The 27,915-nt window shown below is 37.0% G+C and overlaps 1 pseudogene; it reads left to right on the top strand.

Moving 5' to 3' along the window:
* Positions 1 to 505: 505 nt before the first annotated feature.
* LOC114686866 lies at positions 506 to 27,406 on the top strand (annotated as a pseudogene).
* The last annotated feature ends 509 nt before the right edge of the window (positions 27,407 to 27,915 follow it).

Raw genomic sequence — 27,915 nt, 5'->3', positions numbered from 1 at the left:
CCTTATTTTATATTCTGTATGCTGCATGGGCCTTTTTCACCCTCTCTCTTTTCTCCCATTTTTTCACCAGCACAGCAAACTCTGATGTAGCATGTTTGCCACAGCCTCAGCTGTTCACATAAGAAAAGTTTCTTGCTCCATACTTGTGACCAATTCACCCTAAGAGGAGGTCATCCCTGAGATCATGTTCATCAGCTTGGTTGAAGCTGTGTTACCTGTGGCTAGAGAAGAAGATCCACAAACATATTTTCCAGGTTGTTTTTCACCTGAATACAGGGCCCCAGATGCAGAGCCTAAGGGAAAAAGAAAACATTCCAGAATTCTCAGTGGCAGTGGGCAAGGAGGCAACAGAAAAAGTTTGTATTGATTAGTGTGACAGCCTTACTCATCAACAAGGTTAGAAGTACACATACTCACAAATATATGAGCTGATTATATACCTCCTGGATTCCTTACTATCTGCATCTAGCTTACTTACAGCTTGGCAGACACACTTGTTAGTAGAATGTCCTCATGGACTTTTATCCTTGGGCTTCTCCTGCTAGCAAGAGTGGCAACTCTTGTATGTGCCTATAGCAACTATGAATGCTATGTCAAAATCAAAGAAGATTTTCACCATGAAGGAGACGTCGTGATTGGTGTATTTTTCCCTATTCATATTGTCTATACAATCAACAAAATTCCTCATCCATCTCTACTAAACTATTTCAAAGACTTCCACCTACAGTGAGTGCCATTATTCATATGTTCTTTTTTTTAGTTCATATTTCTTATGACCAAGATGATGTATGAATTTAAACTTCCATTTTCCATATAGCTTTCATCATGATAACCTGGCTTCTATTCTCAAATCCATTTTATTTTATGTTCCTGTTCATTTCTTTTTCTCTTCATAAGATAAAAAGTGGACGTGAGAAATATTTATTCATTTTTGTTTCCAAAATTTATATTTTTAATCTTGTAATCTGATTTGCCATGTTTTTATTGCCACAAGATTTTGTATGTTATCCATGTTATGTCTTCAAAGAAAGGATGGTTTTCCCAAAGGTTGATCCAGTACTTAAGGGAATTCTAGAAGGCTAGATGTGTTACTGTGAGAAAAGTTGATGCCACTGAAAACTGTCTCTTGAGTGCCAGAGGTGATGCTAGAGTGTCAAGACCTGCCTGTGTTGGATGCACTGATTCAAGATCAGGGATATCAGATTTAGAAGTTGGGCAATTTCTTTGCTGTCAAAAGATCTCTGCCAGTGTATGAGTGTAGTATTATGTCCTTTGTCTTCTAATCTTTTAATATTACGTATGTTTATGATTTACCTATTTGATTCATGCATTTCTAACAAGATTTAATCTCATTCTCATGTATTTGTTTGTAGGAAACACTGACTCAGATGTTGGTCACATAGGGCTGTTTCTTATTTTTTTTCATTCTAAGTCTTCAGTTTAATAGCTGAGCATTTCTTAAATAAATATTTTGCATGTCTATTTTTTTATCAAGCAGATGTTTTTCCCTTCATAGAGAAAAATCTGACCAGAATACTTTGTCCTAGAGCTTGAATCTCAGGAACAAAGGGGTATGAAGCTGACCAAAAGTAAGTGAGCAATGAATATTTGAAAAAGATAAACACTTACAGGGGGTAATTGCTTTGAATCCATAAAATACAATAGCATGACAGATTGGGATAAGCAAGGAATTAGGGCTGTTTCTTATTAAGTTAAAATAAAATCAAACTAAATTTGTGACAGGGGAGTATTATTATGATTATAAAAGGTTACCATAAGCATCTCTTGTTTTTCCCTATTTTTTTCATACAGGGTAGAGCACATGAAGTCCCTAAAATCTAAAAGCCTTCTTTCATGCTTCTGATACATCCTTTACTTCAGAGTGGGGGAGTACATATATGTTGTCTTTCTTATTTTAAAGTATCATGATAATTTTATTCAACATTTCTTGGCTTTCTAGACATAATATTCAGTAATTTAAAAATCCATAATTCATTAAAAAGGTCAAATAAGGAGACATTCGGATGCAGCCCACCAGAAAACACTTATCTTTATACACCCAACATAAGATAGAAGAAAATTAGCATTTCTATGAATCTGTGAATATTTTCATATAGATTCTTTCTTCAGGGTAGCCATGTATTTCATGTATGTGGGTATTTTTTAACCTGTTTTTTGTTTAATCTATCAATACACTAGATGCTAAACCAGTACCCCATGCTTGGTTCTTCATCATGTCCGCTGCAACCTACAATTGCTCTTGGTACATCTAACTCTCCATCCCCTGAACTTACCCATTGACTTAATAAATTTACCATTCTAAGACCTGAGTGAGGTCTCAGCAGCCCAAGAGCTCCTTAATTTCAAATGATAAAATGACTTCTAATCTTCAGTAAACAACCACATTACTCACAAGGCTTAGGTGTCGGGGAGAATTTACTGCTGCTTTTAACCAACTTTTTAAAAATTGAAAATAGATTCTTCTCACAGACAATACATCCCAACCACATTTTCCCCTCCCTCCATTCCTATTATCTACTGCCCACCTCTCCTCTCCCCAATCCACTCCACCTCATTTTGCCTTCAGAAAGGAGAAGGACTCCAAGAGACAACAACCAATCATGACCCCCCCCCAAAAAAAAGAAAGAAAAAACAAAGAAAATGCTTTCCTAACAAGGGTGGACCAGGAAACCCAAAAAGAATAAAAGAGTCCCAAGTGCAGGAAAAAAGAGTCAGAGGCACACTTTCTCCCATTGTTAAATCGCAGAAAAACACCACACTGACAGCCATAAAATATAGGCAGAGGACCTGGTGCCAACCCATGCAGGCCCCATGCTTGCAGCTTCAGTCACCTCTTATGAGCCCTACTTAATAAATTTAGTGGCCATGTTATCCTAGTGTCCCCCATGCTCTCTGACTCTGACAATATTCCTCCCTCATTCTCAATGGGATTCCCTGAGCTCTGAGAAGAGGCGTTTGATGGATACCTCTCGTTTAGCCTCTTCACATAATAGTGTCTTGCTGTGGGACTCTGCACCCACTGCTACCTGCTATCAGATGAAGCCCCACTCATGACAACTAGACAAGGAATGAATCTATGAGTATATCAAAATAATTTCATTGATTTTTTTTCCAGTCCTGATTGGTTCTATCCTAGGCTCTGGGCTATCCATTCTCGGGTTCTTGGCCATCCAGGCAGCATTGGTCATGAGCTCTCTATTGAATCAAGGGCCTCAAGTTGTACCAAGCAGTGGCTGTTTATTCACACAAGATGTGCCAGTTCTGCTCCACCATTACCCAACCACATTTTACAGTCAGGATATTGTAGGTCACATATTTTGTCGCTGGGTTGGTGTTTATGTTTCTTTTCAGGTAGATTGCAGAGTGTCTTCCCTCACCAAAGAGACTAGAACAGAGAGGTGAAAGCTCTGTGCAGGCAAGAGCTTGACTGTTCTATGATGGGTGAGCTCTGTGGATGCTGTCCTACACAATTAGGCCCTGCTGTCAGTTTTGGGAGAGTGAACCTCTCTCCTAGTATTAGCCTGGGTTGTTTGGGAATCACTAAAGGACCACTTTGGCCAACAGCTCCGTCAAATGGACAATGGCCCAACACTGCAAGCTTTGCCTGGCTACAGAAGATGGCCAGTTCATATTCTACATCCTTTATTACTAGAAGTCTTTACTAGGATCCTCCTGCAGAAGTTTCCACAGCACTAAGTTTCCAAAGAGTCCCCCAAATGACCCCTAATTCTAGCTGTCTTTCCCTGATCTTACTCTCTCCATTCTCACCCCCACCTGATCCCTCCTGTTTCTATACCCACCTGCCTCCAATCCATTCTCAAAATTCATTCTATTTCCCCTTTCCAGGGAGAATCATGCATTCCTCCTCTAAAAAGCTCCTTTTTACCTAACACCTATGGGTCTGCTTGATTATTATTATTCAACAATCAATAACCACTTATAAGTGAATACATACCATATTTATCTTTCTGCATCTGGGCTACCTAACTCAGGATGAGTTCTGTACATTTGTCTGCAAATTTCATGATGTCATTTTTTATACAGCTGAGTAATAGCCCACTGTGTAAATGTACCACATTTTCTTCATTCATTCTTTGGTTGAGGGACATCTCATTCTTTCCAGATTCTGGCTAATATAAATAGAGACAAAATTAACAGAGTTGAGCAAGTGTCCTTGTGGTAGAATGGGGAGTCCATTGTATATATGCTCAATAATGTTGTAGCTGTTTTTTTCTTTTTATTATTAAGATATTTTCTATTCATTTTTCATACCAACCGCAGGTCACCCTCTTCTTTCCCCTCCCAGTTTCTCAGAAAATTGAGAGTCAATCTACCTCAAGATCCAGCTATACCACCCTTGGGAATATACCCAAGGAATATTTAATCATATCAAAAGGATACATGCTCAACTATGTTCATGGCAGCATTATTTGTAATAGCCAGAACGTGGAAACAACCTAGATGCTCCTCAAATAAAGAATGGAAAGAAAATCTGGCAGATATATTAAATGGACTATGACTAAGCAGTAAAAACAAGAACATTATGGCTGAATCTTGAGGTAGATCAATTCCCAATTTTCTGGGGAAGTGCCATATTGAATTCCATAGTGTTTATATAAGTTTGCACACCCACCAGCAATGGTGGAGTGTTCCCTTTATTTATATCCATTCCAGCATGAACTAGAACTGTCACTTCTGTTTTTTATGTTAGCCATTCTGACACATGGAATGACAGAGTTGTTTTGATTTGCATGTTCCTGATGGCTAGGGATGTTGAACATTTCAAGTATTTCTCAACACTTTGAGATTCTTCTGTTGAGAATATTCTGTTTAGATCTGTAGCCCATTCTTTCATTTAATTATTTGGGTTTTTAATGCCTAGTTTCTTGTGTTCTTTATATATTTTGGATTTATGGGATGTAGGTTTGGTAAAAAAAAAAAAAAATCTTTCCCCATTCTTTAATCTGATGTTTTGTTATATTGATCTTGTCCTTTGTCTTACAGAAGCTTGTAAGATTCATGAGGTCCCTTTTCTTAAGTATTGGTCATAGTATCTTCACTATCGGTGTTCTGTTCAAAAAGTTGTTTCTGTGTCAATACATTCAAGATTATTCCCCACTTTCTCTTCTATTAGGTTAAGTGCATTTGGTTTCATGTTGAGGTCTTTTGTCAATTTGGAGTTCAGTTTTGTTCAGAATAATAAATATGGAACTATTTGTATTCTTCTACATTCAAATATCCAATTTGCCCTGCACCATTTATTGAAGATGATTTCTTTATTCTAGTGTGCATTTCTTTCTTATCAAAAATCAGAAGTACATGGGTGTGTGGATTTATTTCTAGATGTTCAATTAATATTGATTGATGGACAGTTCTATGTTTATACCAATATCATTCAGGTTTTTTTATTAGTGCACCTCTCCAGTGCAATTTGAAATCAGGGATGGTGATACCCCAGTATTGTTTTTTATTGTTCAGGTTTGATTTAGCTATTCTGGGCATTTTTGTTTTTCAATATGAAGTTGATTGTTGTTCTATCAAGGACTGTAAAGAATTTTGTTGGAATTTTGATGGGGATTAGATCGCTTTTGGTAGGATGGCCAATTTAGTTAAGTTAGTCCTACTGGTCCATGAGCATGGGAGGCTATTCATCTTCTAGTATCTTCTTCAATTTCTGTCTTCAAAGGCTTGAAGTTTTCATCATACAGTTCTTTCACTGACTTGGTTTAATTTACTCTGAAATTTACATTACTCATGGCTATTGTAAACAATGTTGCTTCCCTGATTTCTTGTAGCTAGAGTTTTCCTGCCTTGCCCACAGTCAGGACAAATCTTTGTCACTTGCCAGTCCCATAGCCGCTCAGACCCAACCAAGTAAACACAGAGACTTATATTGCTTACAAACTGTATGGCCGTGGCAGACTTCTTGCTAACTATTCTTATAGCTTAAATTAATCCATTTCCATAAATCTATACCTTGCCACATAGCTTGTGCCTTACCTGTGTCTTCACATGCTTCTTGTCATGGCAGCGGCTGGCAGTGTCTCTCTTCAGTCTTCCGCTTCCCAGAATTCTCCTCTCTCCTTGTCCCACCTACTACTTGCCTGGCCACTGGCCAATCAGTGTTTTATTTATTGACCAATCATAGCAATTGACATACAGACCATCCCACAGCAGTTCATTTGTTAATTTTTTATGTGGGATATAGATTTTTTTTTGTTAAGTTTATATTCAGCCACTTTTCTGAAGATGTTAATCAGCTGTGGGTGTTTCCTGTTGAATTTTTTAGGGTTACTTGTGTATACTATCATATCATCTATAAATAATGATATATTGACTTCTCACTGTCTAATTTCTATTTTCTCAATCTCCTTCAGTTGTCTCAATGCTCCCCATAAAACTTCAACTGCTATATTGAATAGAAGTGGAAAAAGATGTAAGAATTGTCATTTCTCATTTTAGTAGAATTCATTTGAGTTTCTCTCTATTTAATTTGATGTTTACAACTTGCCATAAATTGCCATTCTTATGTTTAGAATGTATCCCTGATCTTTCCAAGACTTTCATTATGAAAGGGTGTTGGATTTGGGCAAAGGTTTTTTTTGGCATCTAATGAGATGGTCATTTTTCTTTTGTTTCTTTATATGGTGGATTACATTGAATGATATTGTATGTTGAATGATCCCTGCATCTCTAGGATAATGTCAACTTGATCATGGCAGATGGTAGTTTTCATGTGTTCTTGGATTCAGCTTGTTCCTTTGCATCAATGCTCATGACAGAAATTGGTCTGCATTATATTTCTTTGTTGAATCTTTTTATGGATTTGGTATCAGGGTGACTATTGCCTCAGAAAATAAATTTGGCAATTTACTTTCTGTTTCTGTTTTGTGGAATAACTTGAGAAGTGCTGCTCTTAGCTTTTCTTTGTAAGGCTGGTATAATCTCATGGTAAAAGTATCTGGATGGACGGGCAGTGGTGGCGCACACCTTTAATCCCAGAACTCAGGAGGCAGAGCCAGGCAGATCTCTGTGAGTTCGAGGCCAGCCTGGGCTACCAAGTGAGCTCCAGGAAAGGCGCAAAGCTACACAGAGAAACCCTGTCTCGAAAAAAAAACAAAAAAAACAAAAACAAAAACAAAAACATCTTGATCTGTTTATTTTTCAGGGGGTGGCTTTTTGCTTTGTTTTGTTTTTTGAGACAGGGTTTCTCTGTGAAACACTCCTGGATATTCTGGGAATCACATTGTAGACCAGGCTGGCCTCAAACCGAGAGCTCTGACAGCCTCTGTCTACTGAGTGTTGGGATTAAAAGTGTGAAGTATCACTGCCCTGCTGTGGGAGAAGATTTTAATACAGTTTCTATTTCCTTAAGTGTTATATGTCTGTTTAAATTGTTGATCTGATCTTTATTTAACTTTGATAAATAGCACCTAAGGCATCTGTCAATAAAATTGTCCCTTTTTTTCAGATTTTCTATTTTTGTAGAGTACATGCTTTAAAAGTGTGTCTTCATGGTTGTTTGAATTTTCTCAGTGTCAGTTGTAACATCCCACTTTTTAATTTTGATTTTGTAATTTGGATATTTTTGTCTGTTTTTTAATTTGTGTAAGGGTTTGTCTACCTTGCTGATTTTCTCAAAGAACCAACTGTTTATACATGATTTTTGTATTATTCTCTTTCTTTCTATTTTATTGATTGCAGCCTGAAGTTTGATTATTACTTGCCATGTACTCCTCTTGAATGTGATCACTTCTTTTTGTCCTAGAGCTTTCAGGTATGCTATTGGATTGTTAGTATGAGAAATCTCCATATTTTGTTGTTTGACTCTTAGATGTTCTTTTAGTAAAATACACAAAGCCAGATATTGGGATGAAAGCTGAAAGATCAGAGAATCAGAGCAAGATACAGCCAACCTCAGCTCTCTAACTCCTCAGAGGATCCTTTTTCCTCAGACTGAAAGTCTCTGAGTCCTCACCCAAAAGGGTCTCAGCTAAACTGCTTTAGCTTCTGTTTCCTCTGTCCTGTTTCTCTCAGTGTCTGTTCTACTGGTGTTATACTTAGGAAGTGGTCTTCTGTGCCAATTTCTTCCAGACTACTTCTTACTTTCTTTTCTATCAGGTTCAGTGTAACTGGATTTATGTTGAGGTCTTTGATCCACTTGGACTTAAGTTTTGTTCATGGTGACAAATATGAATCTATTTTCAATCTTCTACATTTTGACATCCAGTTATGCCAGCAACATTTGTTGAAGATGCTTTCTTTTTTCTATTGTACATTTTTGGCTTCTTTGTCAAAAATTATATGTTCATAGGTGTGTGGATTAATGTCAGGGTCTTCAATTAAATTCCATTGGTCCATGTGTCGGTTTTTATGCCAATACCAAGCTGTTTTTATTACTAGAGCTCTATAGTAGAGCTTGAGGTCAAGGATTGTGATGCCTCCAGAGGTTGTTTTATTGTACAGGATTCTTTGTGCCATCCTGGGTTTTTTTGTTTTTCCATATGCAGTTGACTATTGTTCTTTCCAGGTCTGTGAAGAATTGTGTTGAGATTTGGATGGGGAGTGCATTGAATCTGAATATTGTTTTGATAAGATTGCCATTTTTACTATGTTAATCCTACCTATCCATGAGCATGGGAGATCTTTCTATTTTCTGGTATCTTCTTCAATTTCTTTCTTCAGGGACTTAAAGTTCTTGTCATACAAGTCCTTCACTTGCTTAGTTAGAATTACCCCAAGGTATTTTATATTATTTGCGGCTATTGTAAAGGGTGATGTTTCTCTTAATTCTTTCTCAGCCCCTTTATCATTTGTATATAGAAAGGAATACTGATTTTTTTTTAGTTAATCTTGTGTCCTGCCACCTTACTGAAGGTATTTTTCAGCTGTAGAGGTTCCTTGGTAGAATTTTGGGGGTCATTTATGTATACTATGATATCATCTGCAAATAGTGAAGGTTTGACTTCTTCCTTTCCAATTTGTATTCCCTTAATCTCCTTTTGTTGTCTTACTGCTCTAGCTAGAAATTCAAACACTATATTGAATAAATATAGGGAGAGTGGACAGCCTTGTCTTGTTCCTGATTTTAGGGGAATCACTTTGAGTTTCTCTCCATTTAATTTGGTGTTGGCTGTTTGCTTGCTGTAAATTGCCTTTATTATGCTTAGGTATGTTCCCTGTATTCCTGATCTGTCCAAGACCTTTATCATGAAGGGGTGTTAGATTTTGTCAAAGGCCTTTTCAGCATCTAATGAAAGAATTATGTGGATTTTTCTTTCAGTTTGTTTATATGGTGTATTACATTGACAGACTTTTGTATGTTGAACCAAATTTGCATCTCTGGGATGAAGCCTACTTGATCATGGTGGATAATTTTTTTTGATGTGTGCTTGGAGTCTGTTTGCCAATATTTTATTGAGTATCTTTGCATCAGTGTTCATGAGGGAGATTGGTCTGTAATTCTCTTTCTTTGTTGCATATTTGCTTGGCTTGAGGATCAGAGTAACTGTAGCCTCATAGAAAGAGTTTGGTAACATTCCTTCTGTTTCTATTTTGTGGGAAAATTTGAAGAGTATTGGTATTAACTCTTCTTTGGAAATCTGATGGAATTCTGCACTGAATACATCTGGTCGTGGGCTTTTATTTATTTATTTATTTATTTTGGTTGGGAGACTCTTAATGACTGTTTCTATTTTCTTAGGTATTATTGGTCTATTTAAATAATATATCTGGTCTTGATTTAACTTTGGTATGTGGTACCTATCCATAAAATTGTCCATTTCTTACAGATTTTTCAATTTTGTGGAGTACAGGTTTTGAAGTATGACCTGATGATTCTCTGGGTTTTCTCATTGTCAGTTGTTGTGTCTCCCTTTTCATTTCTGATTTTATTAATTTTGATGCTCTCTTTGTGTCATTTGGTTAGTCTGGATAAGGGCTTGTCTATCTCGTTGATTTTCTCAAAGAACCAACTCTTTGTTTCATTGATTCTTTGTATTGTTCTCTTTGATTGTATTTTAATGATTTCTGCTCTCAATTTGATTATTTCCTGGCATCTATTCGTCCTGGGTGACTTTGCTTCTTCTTGTTCCAGAGCATTCAGGTGTGCAGTTAAGTCAATAGTGTGAGATTTCTCCAACTTCTTTATGTGGGCATTTAGTGCTATGAATTTCCCTCTTAGCACTGCTTTTGTAGTGGCTCATAAGTTTGGGTATGTAGTACATTCATTTTCATTGAACTACAGGAAGTCTTTAATTTCTTTCTTTATTTCTTCCTTGACCCAGTGATGATTCAGTTGAGCATTATTTAGTTTCCATGGGATTGTAGGCTTTCTGTATTTTTGTTGTTGTTGAAATCTAACTTTAAACCATGGTGGTCTGATAGAATACAGGAGGTTTTTCTAAATTTTTTAATCTGTTGAGATTTTCTTTGTGAATGAGCCTGTGGTCAATTTTATAGAATGTTCCATGGGTTGCTGAGAAGAAGGTATAGTCTTTGTTGTAAGGGTGGAATGTTCTGTAGATATCGATTAAGTCCATTTGAGTCATACCAGCAGTTACGTCCCTTTTTTCTCTGTTAAATTTTAATCTGACAGCTCTGTCCAGTGGTGAGAGTAGGGTGTTGAAGTCTCTGAATTCTAATGTGTGGGGTTTATGTGTGATTTAAGCTTTAATAAAGTTTCTTTTACATATGTGTGTAGATGTAACAGTCCTATTAAATATGAAACACAGAGCCAAATGCAGAGTTAAAACCCAAAAGGTCAGAGTAGTAGCTATGAGCTAATATGAAAAACCCTTTCTTACCCTTCACTGATGCTGCCATCCTTCCCCTCAGAAAGAGACTTTCTATGTATCTGTCTTTTTATTGACTTTCTGTTCTGCCTTCTCATTGGTTGTAAACCCACCCACATGACCTCCTCATCAATGCTTGTCTATACAGACCTCCAGGTCTTCTATGGTTGGTATTGAGATTAAAGGCATGTGTCTCCATGCTGGCTCTATCCTTGAACACACAGAGATCTGCCTGTCATGTGATCAGGAATAAAGGTGTGCACCACCACAACCCGGCTTCTGCTATGACTTGCTATTAGCTCTGACCCTCCAGGCAACTTTATTTATTAACATGCAAATAAAATCATTTTTCAGTACAAATAAAATATAACCATATATGTGGGTGCCCTTGCATGTGGGGCATAAATGTTAACAATTGAAACCTCATCTTTGTGGATCTTTCCTGTGATGAGTATGTAATGTCCTTCTTGATCTCTTTTGACTGATTTTAGTTTGAAGTCTATTTTGTTAGATAATAGGACAGCTACACCAGCTTGCTTCTTTTGACCATTTAATTGTAAAGACTTTCCCAGCCTTTTACTCTGAAGTAGTGTCTATCTTTGAAGTTGAGGTGTGTTTCTTTTTTTTTTTTTTTGGAATAGATTTTTTTTTAAGTAAATTTATTTTACAACATCATTCAGTTCAACATAATAGCCACAGATTCCCCTGTTCTCCCACTCTCGCCCCCCCTCCCCCTCCCCCCACCCCACCCCCCATTCCCACCTCCTCCAGATCAAGGTCTCCCCCGAGGACCGGGATCGACCTGGTAGTCTCAGTCCAGCCAGGTCCAGTCCCCCCCTCCCAGACCGAGCCAAGTGTCCCTGCATAGGTCCCAGGATTCAAACAGCCAACTCATGCAACAAGCCCAGGACCTGGCACCAACACACGGCTGCCTCCCAAACAGATCAAGCCAAATGACTGTCTCACCCGTTCAGGGGGCCTGATCCAGTTGGGGGCCCCTCAACCTTTGGTTCATAGAGTGGGAGATCCCAGCTGGATCAAGAAAAGAGAGGGAGAACAACGAATAGGAGACCATGGTAAATGAAGACCACATGAGAAGGGGAGGAAGCAGAGAGCTAGGGAGGCCCACGGAGATCCACAAAGATACCCCCACAAAAGATGCTGGCAATGGTCGAGAGACGGCAGGAACTGACCTACTCCGGTGATGGGATGGCCAGACACCCTGTTAGTTGTGCCATAAACCCCATCCAAGGAAGGTCTGAGGAATCTGGATGCAGACATCCACGGCTGGGCCCCTGGTGGAGCACTGGGAGTCTAATTAGTGACAAAGAAGAGGGTTTATATGAACGAGAATTGTTGAAGCCAGGGTTGGATAAAGCACAGGGACAAATAACCAAATGAATGGAGGTGTGTTTCTTTTATGCAGCAGAAAGATGGGTCCTCTTTTCATATCCATTCTGTTAGCCTGTGTCTTTTTATAGGTGAATTAAGTCCATTCATATTAAGGGATATTAATAACCAGTGATTGTTCATTCCTGTTATATTTTGGTTGTAGTATGTGTGTATTTCTCCTCTTTGGGATTTACTGCTGTGGGATTATCTATTGCCTGTGTTTTTATGGGTGTATCTGACTTCCATAGGTTGGAATTTTCCTTCTAGTGCTTTCTGTATGGCTGGATTTGTGGATAGGTATTGTTTAAATCTGGTTTTGTCTTAGAATGTCTTGTTCACTCTGTCTATGATGATTGAAAGTTTTGCTATATATATATATATTAGTCTAGGTGGCATCTGTGGTCTCTTAGTGTCTGCATTATATCTGTCCGGGTCTTTCTGGCTTTCAAAGTCCCCATTGAGAAGTCAGGTGTTATTCTGATGGGTGTGCCTTTATAAGTCACTTGGCCTTTTTCCTTTCCTATTCTTAATATTCTTTCTTTATTTTGTATGTTTAGTTGTTCAGTTCTTATTTGGCAAGGGAATTTTTGGGGGGTCTTGTTTGTTTGGTTTTCTATAGGCTTCTTGTGTCTTCATGGGTATTTCCTTCTTTAAGTTGGAAAGTTTTCTTATATTATCTTATTGAATATATTCTCTGTGCCTTTGAGTTGGTATTCTTCTTCTTCTTCTTCTTCTTCTCCTCCTCCTCCTCCTCCTCCTCCTCCTCCTCCTCCTTCTTCTTCTTCTTCTTCTCCTATCCCTGTTATTATTAGGTTTGTCCTTTTCATGGTGTCCCAGATTTCCTGGAAATTTTGTGTTATGACTTTTTTGTTTTGGGTATTTTCTTTGACTGTTGAATCTATTTCCTCTATTGTATCCTCTACACTAGAGATTCTCTCTTCCATCTCTTGTATTCTGTTGGTTATGCTTGCATCTGTGTTTACTGTTCATTTATTCAGATTTTATATTTCCAGCATTCCCTCCATTTGTGTCTTCTTCATTGTTTCTATTTCACTTTTCAGGTCTTGAACTGTTTCCTCCACCTTTTTAGTTGCTTTCTCTTAGTTTTCTTGGATTTCTTGAAGGGAAGGGAGTTATTGATTTCATCCAGTTTTTTGTTGGTCTTTCCCAAAATTTCTTTATTGTTTTTATCCAATTTTCTGATTGTCTTCTCCTCAAATTTTTAAAGAAATTTTTCATTTTTTCTTGAAAAGCTTCTAGCATCTTCATGAAGCTATTTTTAAGGTCACTTTCTTCTGCTTCTTCTACACTGTGATGTTCAGATCTTGCTGTTGGGGGAGGGCTACCTTTTGGTGATGCCCTATTGCTCTTTAATGTTGTTGTTTGTATTTTTGCATTGATGCCTGCCCATCACCTCCTCTAATAGGTTCAAGATGTACCTGTATCTGAGTGAGTTGCTCTTGGTCCAGTCTGTGCTTGTTGTGTCTGTGTCTCAGGGGGCCCTTCTGGGTCTAATATTAGCTCTTGGTGTAATTGGAGCTGACACATTCTGTATCTCAGGGAGATGCTCGGTGTAATCCAAGCTGGCTGATTCTGTGACTCATGGAGCCACTCTTGGTCTTATCAGGTCTCTTGGTCCAGTCAGAGCTGACAGATTCTGTGTCTCAGGAAGCCTCTCTTGGTCCAATGAGAGCTGGCAGATTCTATGTCTCTGAACGATTCTCTTGGTCTAATGAAGGCTGGTGGATTCCCTGTCTCAGGAAATTAGTCTTGGTCCAATGAGAGCTGGAAGCTTGGTTTCCTTGTCTCAGAAAGTTATTGGGGTCACAGACAGATGGGTATCAGGGCAGGGCATGGAACTTGTAGATTGCAGGGTCCTATGGGGGGGTTGGTGGAGGAGTTCTTCCCACAAGTTTTTCCCTGCTGTCCAGTACCTAGGGCATATTTGGGTGGAAGTTCCTGGGCACTGGCTGTGTCCCAGGGTCTGGGCCCCAGAGCCAGACTCTCTGGGTGGGAGAAGAGCCCATCAGCTGTAATTCTAATAGGCGTCCCTTTTGTTGCTTCATCTTTTTCCCTTCAAAATTTTAATAATCTTTCTTTATTCTGTAGGTATTGTATTTTAATTGTTATGTCAAAGGCAAGTTTTTTTTCTGATCCAGTCTAATTGGTGTTCTCTAAGCTTCCTTACCTGTGTAAGCTTCACTTTCCTTAGGTTAGCAAAAATATATTTTCTTTGCCTTTCAGCTGGGATTCTTCTCCTTCCTTTACTCTTATATTACTTAGATTAGGCCTTTTTATAGTGTCCCAGATATCCTGGATGTTTCAGGTCAGGAAATTTTTAGATGTAACATTTTTCTTTGACTGATGTATCTATTTCTTGTATTATATCTTCAATGACTAGGGTTCTCTCTTTTATCTCTTATAGTCTATTGGCGAAGCACATCTTTGTATTTCCACTTTTCATTCCATAATTTTTCATATGCAGCATTCCCTCGGTGTGGGTTTTCTCTATTGCTTTTATTTCCATTTTCAGGTCTGGAACAATTTTGTGCTTCCTTCAGCTGTTTACTTTTTCTTGGCTTTCTTTAAAGAATTTATGGATTTCTCCAATAGTTTGTTAGTGTTTTTCTTGAATTTCTAAATAGATTTACTCAGCTTGGTAGTGGTGAGCACACCTTTAATCCCTGCACACCTTTAATCCTGGAGGCAGAGCCAGGTGGATCTCTGTGAATTCAAGGCCAGCCTGGTCCACAGAGTGAGATCCAGGACAGGCACCAAAATAACACAGAAAAACCTTATCTCAAATAAACCAAAAGAGAGTGAGAGAGAGAGAGAGAGAGAGAGAGAGAGAGAGAGAGAGAGACTCATTTCCTCTTTAAAGACCTCTATCATCTTTCTATAGTTGATTTTAAGTTCTTTTTCTTATACTTCAACTATGTTGTCATAATAACTGGGTTTTGGTGGAAACATACTTCCCTGGCTGTGAAAAATTTCCACAGGCAATTACCTGGACTTCTGGAAGGCATGCCCAGCAGTTGGGCAGGAGTTGTCCACAGGATCGAGGGATGGGAAACACCTATGATGTGGGGGAAGGAGGTGAGGAGGCAATGATAGTGGAATCCCCAGAGGGGTGGACAGGGGTGAGGGAAGGCTGCAGATGGTGTTGTGTTGCAGCAATAGGGAAGATCTTGTAGGATTGGTCTGAGAGAACAGAGAAAGTGGAGAAGCTCTATGCACAGCCTACTTGGCCATACACACACATTTGCAAAGAGGTCTTATGTTCTCTCTCTCCTCCATTGTGTTTCCTCACTTTCACATATACAAATATATTGTTATGCAATTATCACATTTTAAGGAGTCATAGCTGTAATTATAGCATTGTGTTTTAATTCCAAACCAAATTCATGATAGTAAAACAGTATTTTTATTACACAAGATTGTCAGCCTTGTTATAGAACATACTTCCTAAATGCACTGTTTTCATATAGGATAGACCACATAAATATATAATGCAACCAAAATGTCTTCTGCCTTCCTTCTCACTTAGTTATTTATTTACTGTGATATTTTGTCTTTCATCATAGTTTAATGAAATGGATGTATCCTAAGTATAATAAAATATTACTTGAAATATTGTATTTTAGTATTTTTATTATGTATGTATAAATTTTGCTAAGTACTAAAAGTCAAAACATTTCTTTGAAGATAATTCTAAAATGTTACATTATGACACTTGTTTTAAACATTTTGTAATTTATATTTAATGTTCAAAATCACAGGAAGACTCACTTTGACTAAAATTTATCTGCTTATGTTTTCTGGTAATTATTAAAGTTTTTTTTTCTTTTCAGAAATACAAATAAGCATAAGGACATACACACTTAAACAAATGTGTACTATATTCATTTTAGGAATGGAAAAACTATAAAATTGTGCCATTTCCAATTTTCTAGAACATTTATCATATGGATAAAGCCATCCTGGTTTCCTTGTTCACATCTTCCCTTCTGTATATTAGCAGTGAAAACGGTTGTAACCCCTAATAGTATGTGGATTCTGAGTGCTTCCCTCCATAACTGTCCATGGTCTATTGGCATTTCTCTTTCAAAGAATTGCTGCCCTGTGGGATTTCCTGCTTTTCTGTGCAAATGGTGAAAGCGATTCTTGAATGTCCTCTGAATTTTTTATGGAAGACTATTTGTCCCGAATTCATTTCCTTGACCCACACATCTTTGATGTCTACCCTGTTGTAGCCACTGAGCTTTGTTCATCTCCAACTTGTCCTTTTAATTGGTTTTTGGATATTGTCTTTTTTTAATTTTTATTTTATTTCATTAACATCTTTTCATTTATTTCACATACCGACCACAGTTTCCCCTTTCTCCTCTCCTCCCATTCCTTCTCCCCCAACTCCCATTTACCCCACTGCCCATCCACTCCTCCTCTCAAACCTTGTCTTCTAGCTCCTAGTTTTCTAGGAGTATTTCACAGAGAAGAAGCAATTTTCTGAGATATTTTCCTTTACAACCAAAATCACAAACACAAGCAACCCATCAGAAATATTGCAGCCTCCCTGATGTAAGCATGTTTGGCAGGTCTCCCTGAGGTGAATGCTGACACTGTCATTGTCAGCACTGTGGGGATTTTTTGTTAACCATTCATCTCAAACTGTAAGTTACAGGAACATATGTACGACCCATTACTGTATTTACATCCAGTAACAACTCAGACTTTTGTGGATTGATTTTTTTCTGACTTGAATAATAAAATATAGAATTATATGATGTTATTTTTGAATTTTTTTGAAATCAAATAAATAAATAATGATATCTCTTCTGATTTGCATTGGAAATTATATGATGCTGGAAAACATTTCAAAAACCATATAAACATTTTGAGATTTCTAACCTTTCCTACTGATGTGTCTATAAATTCTGCTACCATTTTCAGCCTACTGAGTATATTATATATGATCAGTTATGCAAACTGTCAAAGGAGAAAATAAATGTTATGATTACAAGGCCAAGACTCTCCTGGGTAACTATACACCTAAACATGCCCAGTCTCTATCCTTTTTACATGCATTTAAAGGAGAATTAATCTCCTTCTTGGTGTCTGTGTCCAGCGTAAAGAAGATAATATTGTTTCTCTATGAAACTGCAAATATCTCTTAGTATAATATATTTTGTTATCAAACCAAGGAATAATTTGTAAAATACAACATTGTAAATAATATTTTAGTGAGTTGTTAGTGAGTTTCAAATAACATATCACAATAATACTAATCTCCAAATCTCTCCAACTATTCAAAATTTTCCTCACTCACCCCACAACCCACTTCATGTCCTCTTTTTTATTTTTAAACAGACTATATTAAAGCAGATGTCCTGGTCCTCTGGCTCCTAACAATGTTCTATTGCCTCTTCTAAAATTTTCTTTGAGTGCTAGAGAGGTCCCCAGAAATCCACAAAGATACCTTCACTATAGACTACTGGTAATGGTCAAGAGAGTGCCTGAGCTGACCTACTCTGGTGATCGGATGGCCAAACACCCTAACTGTCATGATAGAACTCTCATGCAGTGACTGATGGAAGCAAATGCAGAGATCTACGGCCTAGCCCCAGGTGGAGCTCCAGGAGTCCAATCGACGAGAGGGAGGGATAATATGAGCAAGAGATATTGAGACCATTATTGGGAAATGCACAGGGACAAATAGCCAAACTAGTGGAACCTTAGGTATGGGGGTTATGTAGTAAGTGCATTAATATGAAGCAGACACCCCATGGTTAGCTAATCTCTGCATTTGTACCCAGTTGTGGAATCCTGTAATTGTCTGTGTAGGCTGCATAGAGTAGCTTCTTTAATACAGGATGAGAATAATACTCATATGTGGATTTAATTATAAGTACTTGAAATGCAGTTACAGGTTATACTATTTTACAAAAGTAGCAGAAGCTGATTCTCCTTTAGACTTAATGGCCTCAACAGTCACAAATATCTGGCTAAATACACATTGCCAGGCATGGATTTCTTCCTATCCAACAGGATTTAGGACCAATTAGGCAACTGAAGGTTATCCCAGGTCATAAGTGACATAATTCCACCTATCAGAATGTCTCATCATGTTTCTTTTGTAGTGATTCATTTGCCTTACAACTGGATAGGACTCCTGCTTGCTTTTCTCCATAGGAAGATTGCATGGCTCTTCCTGTAACTATGGGAGCTACCCCTCTATGAGGAGGTTAAATGTCAAATAGAGAGTGATTCATCCACATTCTGATTCTGAAAAGTGTGGTGACTTTAGAAACAGGGCCTTATCTTCTTTTTCTGAAAGCCACTAAGGGCAGTGGTAGTATCCTCTATTTTGTGGATGGGGTCTCTTGAACTCCCCTAACCAACAACTAAAATGGAAGTTCTCAATGCCTGTCACTGGTCTGTTTAGTTTCTTAAAGCAATTTTTTCTGAATTGGAAACTTTGACATTAAGATAAAGGTTGTATCAGAAAGCAAAAGGCTTCAGACATAAATGAAATTATCTGAGTTCAGAATCTGAGAAGCTACATGAGTGTACATATGTAATCCAGAAATCCTGTGTTGTAATGTGGAAACACACACAAGAAGCCCTGGAAATATTTAATAGAGACAATCAGGCACACTGAGTGGGAACTCTAAAGAGAGCCTGTGGAAAGAACTTGGAAAGCTGTGACTGATCCTTGACATTGTGCTTTGTCTTGCACATGTAACATTTAAAATTCCTGTATTTTCACAGTGAGACATATATGCATATAAATGACACATAAATATTATAAAATCAAACAAAAATGATATTTTCAAAGAAATAACTGTTTCTCTAGAGGGTTTCACTAACATCATACCTATTGATTAGGATATTTTCTTAGGAAATTGGTTGCCTTAATCAAAGCATATGAGCTTATAATTAGAGAACCTAAAAGACCAAGGTCAATGAATGAGGAGATTGTGAGTATCTTTGTTCATGTTCAGAGAGAATTGGTAGTATATCTAACATAAAAGAAATATAAACAGACCTCTCTTGCAACTGTCAAAATTGAGGCATATTTACAAGATCTTATTTCATATTAAAAATATATTATGCTCATCAGAAATCCAGTCACTTCAAGAAATATATTAAGTATGGGTGTTAGAGAAACACTAATATTTGAACTAGAAAACATATTGAACTAAGTCTATAGATGTGTGTAGTCTGTACCCTCTTCTGTATTTTCACATTATCTATGCAGGTATAATTTTAGGAACTATGAATTTCTTCTGGCTCTAGTTTTTGCTGTTGAGGAGATCAACAGGAACCCATACCTTCTATCAAACATATCACTGGGGTTTGATTTCTATAATCTCCCATACAATGAAATACAGATTCTTATGAATGCTGCAATTTGGCTCACAGGAATGAGCAATCCCCTCTCTAATTACAATTGTGGAAAGGAGAAAAGGGCAGCTGCTGTAATAACAGGAACATCATGGAAAACATCTGCCCACATAGGGACACTCCTGCAACTCTACAAATTCCCACAGGTGAGTTACAGTGTGGAAAAAAAAAGCTAGATCTCTATTCATGACATTTCACTTGTCTTTGAAGGAAAAAGGACACTTGTATTATGCATCTATAAAATGTATGTGTTCAGACACTTGGTGATAGACCCACGTTTATATTGCTTAGAACAGAAAGGAAGAAGACAATGGACTAGACAAGATGTGTTGTTAAAGCTAGAAGATGTAGCAGTAATTTTCTGAAAAACTCAGTCACAGGGATTTGTCTTTAAAATAAGAATGAACATAACTTCAAACTGACCACTAGTTGCTTTTGATTGAGATTATGTTTGATGCCAATGTTCTTTCCCTTGTTCCCTATTCTATTTTCTCTTCAGCTTACTTTTGGGCCTTTTGATCCTATGTTGAGTGACAAAGGTCAGTTTTCCTCTGTCTACCAGATGGCCCCCAAAGACACATTTCTATCACTTGCCATTGTCTCTTTAATGCTTCATTTCCACTGGACCTGGGTTGGTCTACTACTCCCAGATGACCACAGGGGGACAGAGATGCTATCAGATTTAAGAGAAAAGATGGAGAGTAGTAGAGTATGCATAGCTTTTGTAGAAATGATACCCAGCACCTGGACGTTATTTTCCAACAAATTTTGGAAAAATCTGGGAATGATTCAGGAATCACCGGCCAATGTCATCATTATTTATGGTGACATTGGTTCTCTACAAGGTTTAATGAGAAATCTAGGACAACAGTTTTTGACATGGAAAGTCTGGGTTATGAACTCTCAGTGGGATGTTACCAACCATGCTGATTATTTCATGATAGACTCTTTCCATGGGAGTCTCTTTTTTGAACACCACCATGAGGAGATGGTTGAGTTTACCAATTTTATTAGAACAGTTAATCCATATAAATACCCAGAAGACAATTACCTTCCTAAATTGTGGTTTTTGTTCTTCGAATGCCCATTTTCTGAGCTTGATTGTCAACTTGTAGAGAACTGCCAACCCAACGCTTCATTGGAATTCTTGCCTAGGCACATATTTAACATGGCCATGAGTGAAGAGAGTTACAATATATACAATGCCGTGTATTCCGTGGCCCACAGTCTTCATGAGATAAGTCTTCAGCAAGTACAATTACATCCAAATGAAAATGGGAAGGCAATTGAGTTTTTCCCATGGCAGGTAATATGCCTTTCATTATACTGGAACATCAGCAATGTTACAGTTTGAGCATTCTATAAGGAACCAATTTAGCTATTGTAGCTGTCAATAATGTGATAAATAATAATAGTGTTAAAAAGCATAGAAGAATATATATATTTTCAAATTCTCAGAGATTAATGCAGATCCATTGCTGAGGAATGGGGTGCAAGTGCAAAGGAGGAATTCTGATTAGTCAGTATCTACTTTCTATCACAAATAATCTCACAATATTCTCCTGGGAAGAAAAATTCAGAATTCTTCTAAATGTTTCTTCAAAATGTAATTATGGAAGTGGATTCTTAAGAGAAATAATAACACACCTCATTATAACGTTATATTAACACCTAAATGAGGCTTTTAAACACTCTTTAGTCATCAGTATTCTCACTTTACACACTGAAATTCTGAATATACTCTGAAAGTATACGTGTTTGGCTAGTTTTTCAAGTTGAAGTTGGTCTTATTCAACAGTCACTGGTTCCTTACTTCAGCTTGGTCCAAGTTTTCTCTTGAAAGTGTCTGCCCATTCAAAGGCAGAATGGAATCCCACTCACCGAGGCTACCATTGACTCATTGATAAATATATTAATGTTATGTTTTACATCAGATATTAAAATAATGAGAGAAATACTATAATAGTTTTGTTCTATGTCTTCTATGCACTTTAACACAGTTCATCCCTTTCAGCTTCACCACTTACTGAGGAAGATTAATGTGGAACACAACATGGGTTTAGATTGGAAACAGAAGTTAGATGCAGGGTATGACATTCTCAACTTTTGGAATTTTCCAAAGGGTCTTGGACTAAAGGTGAAAGTAGGAACCTTTTCCCCAAATGCTCCCCAACATCAATGGCTGTCTTTACATGAGAAAATGATAAAATGGCCAGAAGCATTTTCAGAGGTGGGCTATCTATTAGTTCAATGCTTTCTATTTACTGTGAAAACAAGAATATGTTTGTTGTCATGATCTTTTGTTTCTCACTCAAGGCCTCTCACTATGAAATTACCTGTAGGAAATAACAAAAAGATATTACCAATAGGTTGTTTTCTCATGCCTTAATTCTGATGAATGGAAGTATTTCTCTTAATTATTTTTGTTAATGTTTGTGTATGAGTTAGTTTATGTCAACTAGACAAAAAACATGGGACATCTGTAAAGAAGGAACAATGTCTTGGAGAAAGTATATGTTTAGTGATTTACATTCTGGAAGAGTATAGTAGTTGCAGTTTGTTGCTGTGATCAAACACCATGACCAAACATGACTTGGTAGAGTTTATTTTCAGTTATGGTTCTGGTGATATGAGAGTGCATTATAGACATGAGGTATGACAAGTAGCAGCCATGGAGAGAGGAGTAAGTACCTAAGATTAAAATAAATACTACCTCTGTCCATACACAGGTAGTAGGAAATGAAAAGTAGAATTGAGGTAAAGTTTATTAATGTTTTATAGTCTACTCCAATGGCATAATTCCTCCAGCAAATCTGTATCTAATACAGTTTCAATGCCTGCTCAAATAATGACACCAATCACAAAATAAATTTATAAATACCTATGATTCTGATGTATATTTTTCCTTCCAAACCACCACATAGGGTCTCTGTCATATTTCATTCACTGCCTCTAGACACTGACAGGTTAATTTTGATTCTGTGCTTAGAAGTTTCACCTTCAAACAGTTATCCTTTTCCATTTAGGCCCCTGGAAAGAGAGAACATCATGGTTTGCATGTGTGTGTGTCATTTACTTGTCTGGCTGCTGCAAAGAGCAAGTAATTAAAATAACAAAAGGAAACACTTCTCTTGGATGACAGTTTGAAGGCACAGTTCATTACCTTTGGAAATGCAAGATTGTAGAAGCATTAGGTGAATGACAACATCACATTTATAGCCAGTACTTAGGTAGTAATGAATGCTGCTACTCACATCTTTCTATATTTTATTCATTTGAGACAACAGCCAATGACGTGGTAATATTTACTTCCTGGTGGCTCTTTCACCATAGGCAAATTTATCTATAAAACTCCTCACAAAAATGTGCAAAGGTTTGAAGAATATTTCAAATTCCCATCAATTTAATAACTAAAGCACACAATTGTAGTGAAAGTAATAGCTGATAAACCTAATAATCAATAAGTCCAGAGAGAGGGTCAGTTTAGAAGGATCTCTTTCTTTTCTATGTCATGTACCCAATGACCCAACTTCCTTATACTTGTCTCTACCTCATTAAGTTTCCATAACCTCCAACACTGTGATAATCTCCTGATCAATCTGTAAACACATGGGCATTTTTGATGAGCTCAGTTGTGGTTGATATACTGTGTACCCTAATAAACTTACCTGGGGGTCAGAGAACAGAACAGCCACTAGATTAGACATAGAGGCCAGACAGTGGTAGCACACACTCCTTTAATCCTATCATTTAGGAGGCAGAGATCGGTTTGGATCTCTGTGACTTCAAGGCCACACTGGCAACAGAACCAGGTGTGGTGGCACATACATTTAATCCCAGCAATTGAGCTTTCATGCTTTGCTACCAAGTATTTGAGAAGCACACATGCCTTTAACCCCAGCACTAGGAAGGAAGTGATGTCTGGGCAGAGAAAGGTATACATGCCTTTAATCCCAGGAAGCAGAAAGGTATATAAGGTATGAGGAGCAGGAACTAGAGGCTTCTGTACAGTTCAGCTAAGATCCATTCAGGTAAGGACTCAGAGGCTTGCAGTCTGAGGAAACAAAATCAGCTGAGGAGTTGGCGAGGTGAGGTTGGCTGTGACTTGTTCTGTTTCTCTGACCTTTCAGCATTCACCCCAATATCTGGCTCCATGTTTTTTTTATAAATAAAACAATTTAAGATTCGTGTTCCACTCATTCTTTCAAAACTACATTCATTTATAGACATAATTGTAAGTAAATTCATTGTATAATATTCAAAACCTCTGTATTTCCCAGTTTGCTTCAAAATCCTAAGCCTTTCAAAACCTTTCCTTTGTTCTTCCCAGATTCCTCATTCTGTGTGTAGTGAGAGCTGTGGGCCTGGATTCAGAAAAGCTGCCCTGAATGGCAAGGCGGTCTGCTGCTATGATTGCACTCCTTGTTCAGACAATGAGATTTCCAATGAGACAGGTAAATTTGGGCTTATAGAGAACTTTCCTACTTCCAGTCTACAATATTTAAGCAAGTAAAAATCCTTGATCATGTAGTGGAGACCAGGGACCTCAAACCAGACCAATGACTCTGCACTGAACACTAGCAAGTAGAGATGTATAGACAAAGGGATACATGGTGTGAATTGTTGGGTTGCACTGCAGCTTGAAGGAAGAGTTTTTTAATACTTTCCCATTCTTTTTTTCATTTTTTTTTTACTTTTTTCTCTTTTATTTTGTTTTATTGGAGAGTTCTAGGGCAAATGGCAGATGCAAAGGGATGGAGAAGGATGAAATCAGGATACAAGACAGAATAATTTTTTTAAAAAATTAAAAAAGAATTGTAATCATAAAAAAGGGAAATATCTGGCAAGAAGTCAAAGATAATTTTTTCTCATTTTTAGCAAGTAAAATATCACAGTTTATTACAGTCCTCTTCAAACAACAAGTGCTAGGCACTGAAATTTATACATAGTTTAGGATTGTGATCCACTGCATAAGTTGTTTACTGAAGAAACAAATTTTTTTCTGCATAAAATAATGTGTTTTATTTCACATGCAATTTAACACATAATTTTAAAGTATTAAACTTGATGCTTTCCAAACTATATTTCAATCACATTTAGAACTCACATCAATCTTTGATTTATTGCATCTAATAATTATTCTTCCTAGCTCATCTATTTATACAAATCAAGATTTTGGAAATTTTTGTTTGATGTTATATACATATATGCTATCCAATATAGCTAAAAATTTCAAATTTCCTTAATGAGTAGATTACTACCCTATTATCATGCTCCATTTAACAGTATGTGAAGCAATAACTTCAGAAACTTCTGAATAGTGTGAAATGTAGAGACATACCATGATCCAAGGCCTGGAATAGGCTACAGAATCTCCATTTATAGAAGTATGTCATGAACACATTTTTGATGCCTTCTGTAGTAAACAAAAAATTTTAACATCAGTATGTCCACATCTATCAACACAGTTGATCTATAACTTATATCAAATCTGAAATTTATTAAGTAGAGATTTTATTTCTTATAGAATTTTGTACTATATATTTTGATCATATTTATACCCTAGAAATGCTTCCAGACCTACTCCTACCTTTCTAACTCCATAACAATTTATCCTCTCACAAAACAAACCAACAAACAAACATCAATTCTACTTGTGCTGCCCTAACACTCTTGGGTGTACAACTTGCAGTGGAGCATGATATTACCATCAGAACTCACATTCTTAAAGAATACGGACTCTTCCTCTTTTAGCAGATATGAAATTCCAGTGTTTCCTCAAATAATTGTGGAACTTTATGCCAACGTCATCTTCACTGTGGGGTCTTTTGTGACCTAAGTTCACAAATGTTATGTACATGCTTTCACAACTATATTTATCTGCAAATGTATGGCTGTGTCTTGATACCACTGTTTCCTTTCAGTGTTCCACTGCATCAGAGTCTTAAATCTTTGCACTCTCTTCTATAAATTACCACCTTTGATATATAATGGACTGTATCTATATTTATATAAGAATTGTATCTGTATTTATATAAGAAGTGCCACTCACCTACACACTATTCTTCAGGTTTTCAGTTTCATATTTATACGTTATAACAATATGCATATCAAAAGCATGTTAAGCAATTCAAAATTGAAAATATTACTGACTGGATGTTGTAAAATAAGCCAATTCTCTCATAAAGGAGAAATGTTACTTCTATGTAAACAATTTTTTATATAGTATATCATGTGCCTTTAGTAAGAGATGTGGTTATGTTGCCTAAAACATTCAATACAAAGGAGAAAACCACCAGAAAAGAAACAACTCCAAGAGGGAATGACAGAAATAACAGAATCTCAGAGATTAGCCTCATAGTAAACTTTGAAAAGCAGTTTATTAACATGTCAAGACAGCTTAACAAAACATGTAAATATTGAAAAGCTTTTTAAAAAACAAATTTTATTCTACTAAAAAATAAAATTGAAAATATGTTAATTTTAAGTTTACCAATGACATAAAATTGAAATCTGGCAATGACTTCAGTTTTCAAGAAATACTAAAAATAATTTTTGAAATAAAAAAAGACACATAGCTCAATGTGCATTTATTTTTTTGTTCAAGATGGATTTCAATTTTTTTCAAGAACAGAGTATTAGAAATGTGTCTTTTGAAGACCTAAAACTATTTCAATAGTTCTCTGTCTGTGACAATATATGCTTTCCACCAAATAGAATGACAAAAATTTCACTGGAGTACTTATTTCTTTGCCTCAAGGAAAATATCAAGGTGACTTAAGTAACAGTCTAATGAGCAGGTAATAGGAAAACAATTAAGAGAAGAGGGATCACATCATCACAGACTCACAATCATTTCTTTCTTTCCAGATGTGGATCAGTGTGTGAAGTGTCCAGAAGATCATTTTGCCAACACAGAGAAGAACCAATGTCTCCAGAAAGTTGTCAGTTTTCTAGCTCATGAAGACCCCTTAGGGTTGATTTTCACCAGCACAGCTCTGTGCTTCTCTGCACTCACAGCTGTGGTTCTTGGAGTCTTTGTAAAGCACAAAGATACTCCCATTGTGAAGGCAAATAACAAGTCCCTCAGTTACACCTTGCTCATCACACTCGCTATCTGTTTTCTCTGTCCCTTGCTCTTCATTGGTCGTCCCAACACTATCACATGTATCCTGCAGCAGACCACATTTGGAGGTGCATTCACTGTGGCTCTTGCCACTGTCTTGGCCAAAGCTATTACTGTGATTATTGCCTTCAGGGTCACTTTTCCAGGGAGAGTGGTGAGGTGGTTAATAGTATCAAGGGCCCCAAACTTCATCATTCCCATCTGTTCTCTCATCCAAATTCTTCTCTGTGGAATCTGGCTAGGAACATCTCCACCCTTCCTTGACCAAGATGTTCATGCAGAATATGGACACATCATCATTGTATGCAACAAGGGCTCAGCTATTGCTTTCCATTGTGTCCTGGGATATCTCTGCTTCTTGGCACTTGGAAGTTACATCATGGCCTTCTTATCCAGAAATCTGCCTGACACTTTTAATGAGGCAAAATTTCTGTCCTTCAGCATGCTGGTGTTCTTCTGTGTTTGGGTCACCTTCCTCCCTGTCTACCACAGCACCCAGGGAAAGGTCATGGTGGCTATGGAAGTCTTCTCTATCTTGGCTTCTAGTGCAGCACTTCTTGGCTTCATCTTTGCCCCAAAGTGCTATATTATCTTGTTAAGACCAGATAAAAACTCACTTCATTATATGAGGGAAACAAACCTTTCCAGAAGTAATACTCTCAAAACCTAGATTAAAAATACACCTACTCTCTATGTTTAAAAAAATAAATAGAAATATTAAATAATATACAATAACATTCTAATAATGTATTATAGAATTAAAGTACCAGTTTGATTCTATGGGCAATTATTTCTTCATCCAATTGTATGAGTGTATCCTTGAAATGAAGCCACTGACTTTTAATGTATGAAATCCAGGTTGTATTTTTTTCTGTGTACAGGACCTCACAATGTATGTGTATTTGCCTAGACACTTCTATGAAGATCATGATATTTTGAGCTCATGGAGATCTAATTACTTCCTCATCCACTGTTTTGAGCTTAAGAATGTGTGAACCACACTTGTACCATGTTTAAAATTTATATCATCCTTTAAAATAGATCATTAATTTTCATGAACTCATTTTTATTTTCTTGTGAACTCCATGCCTGTTCTCTTCTTTGCTTGAATTAGTCACATTTATTTTTTTTATTTATTAAAATTTTTAGTGTTTTTTGTGGATTTCACATAATACATCT

The sequence above is a fragment of the Peromyscus leucopus genome, chromosome 1, assembly GCF_004664715.2.
Source record: "Peromyscus leucopus breed LL Stock chromosome 1, UCI_PerLeu_2.1, whole genome shotgun sequence".
NCBI lineage: Eukaryota > Metazoa > Chordata > Mammalia > Rodentia > Cricetidae > Peromyscus > Peromyscus leucopus.
The sequence above is the reverse complement of the archived record's forward strand: the minus strand, read 5'-3'. Positions and strand labels throughout refer to the sequence as shown.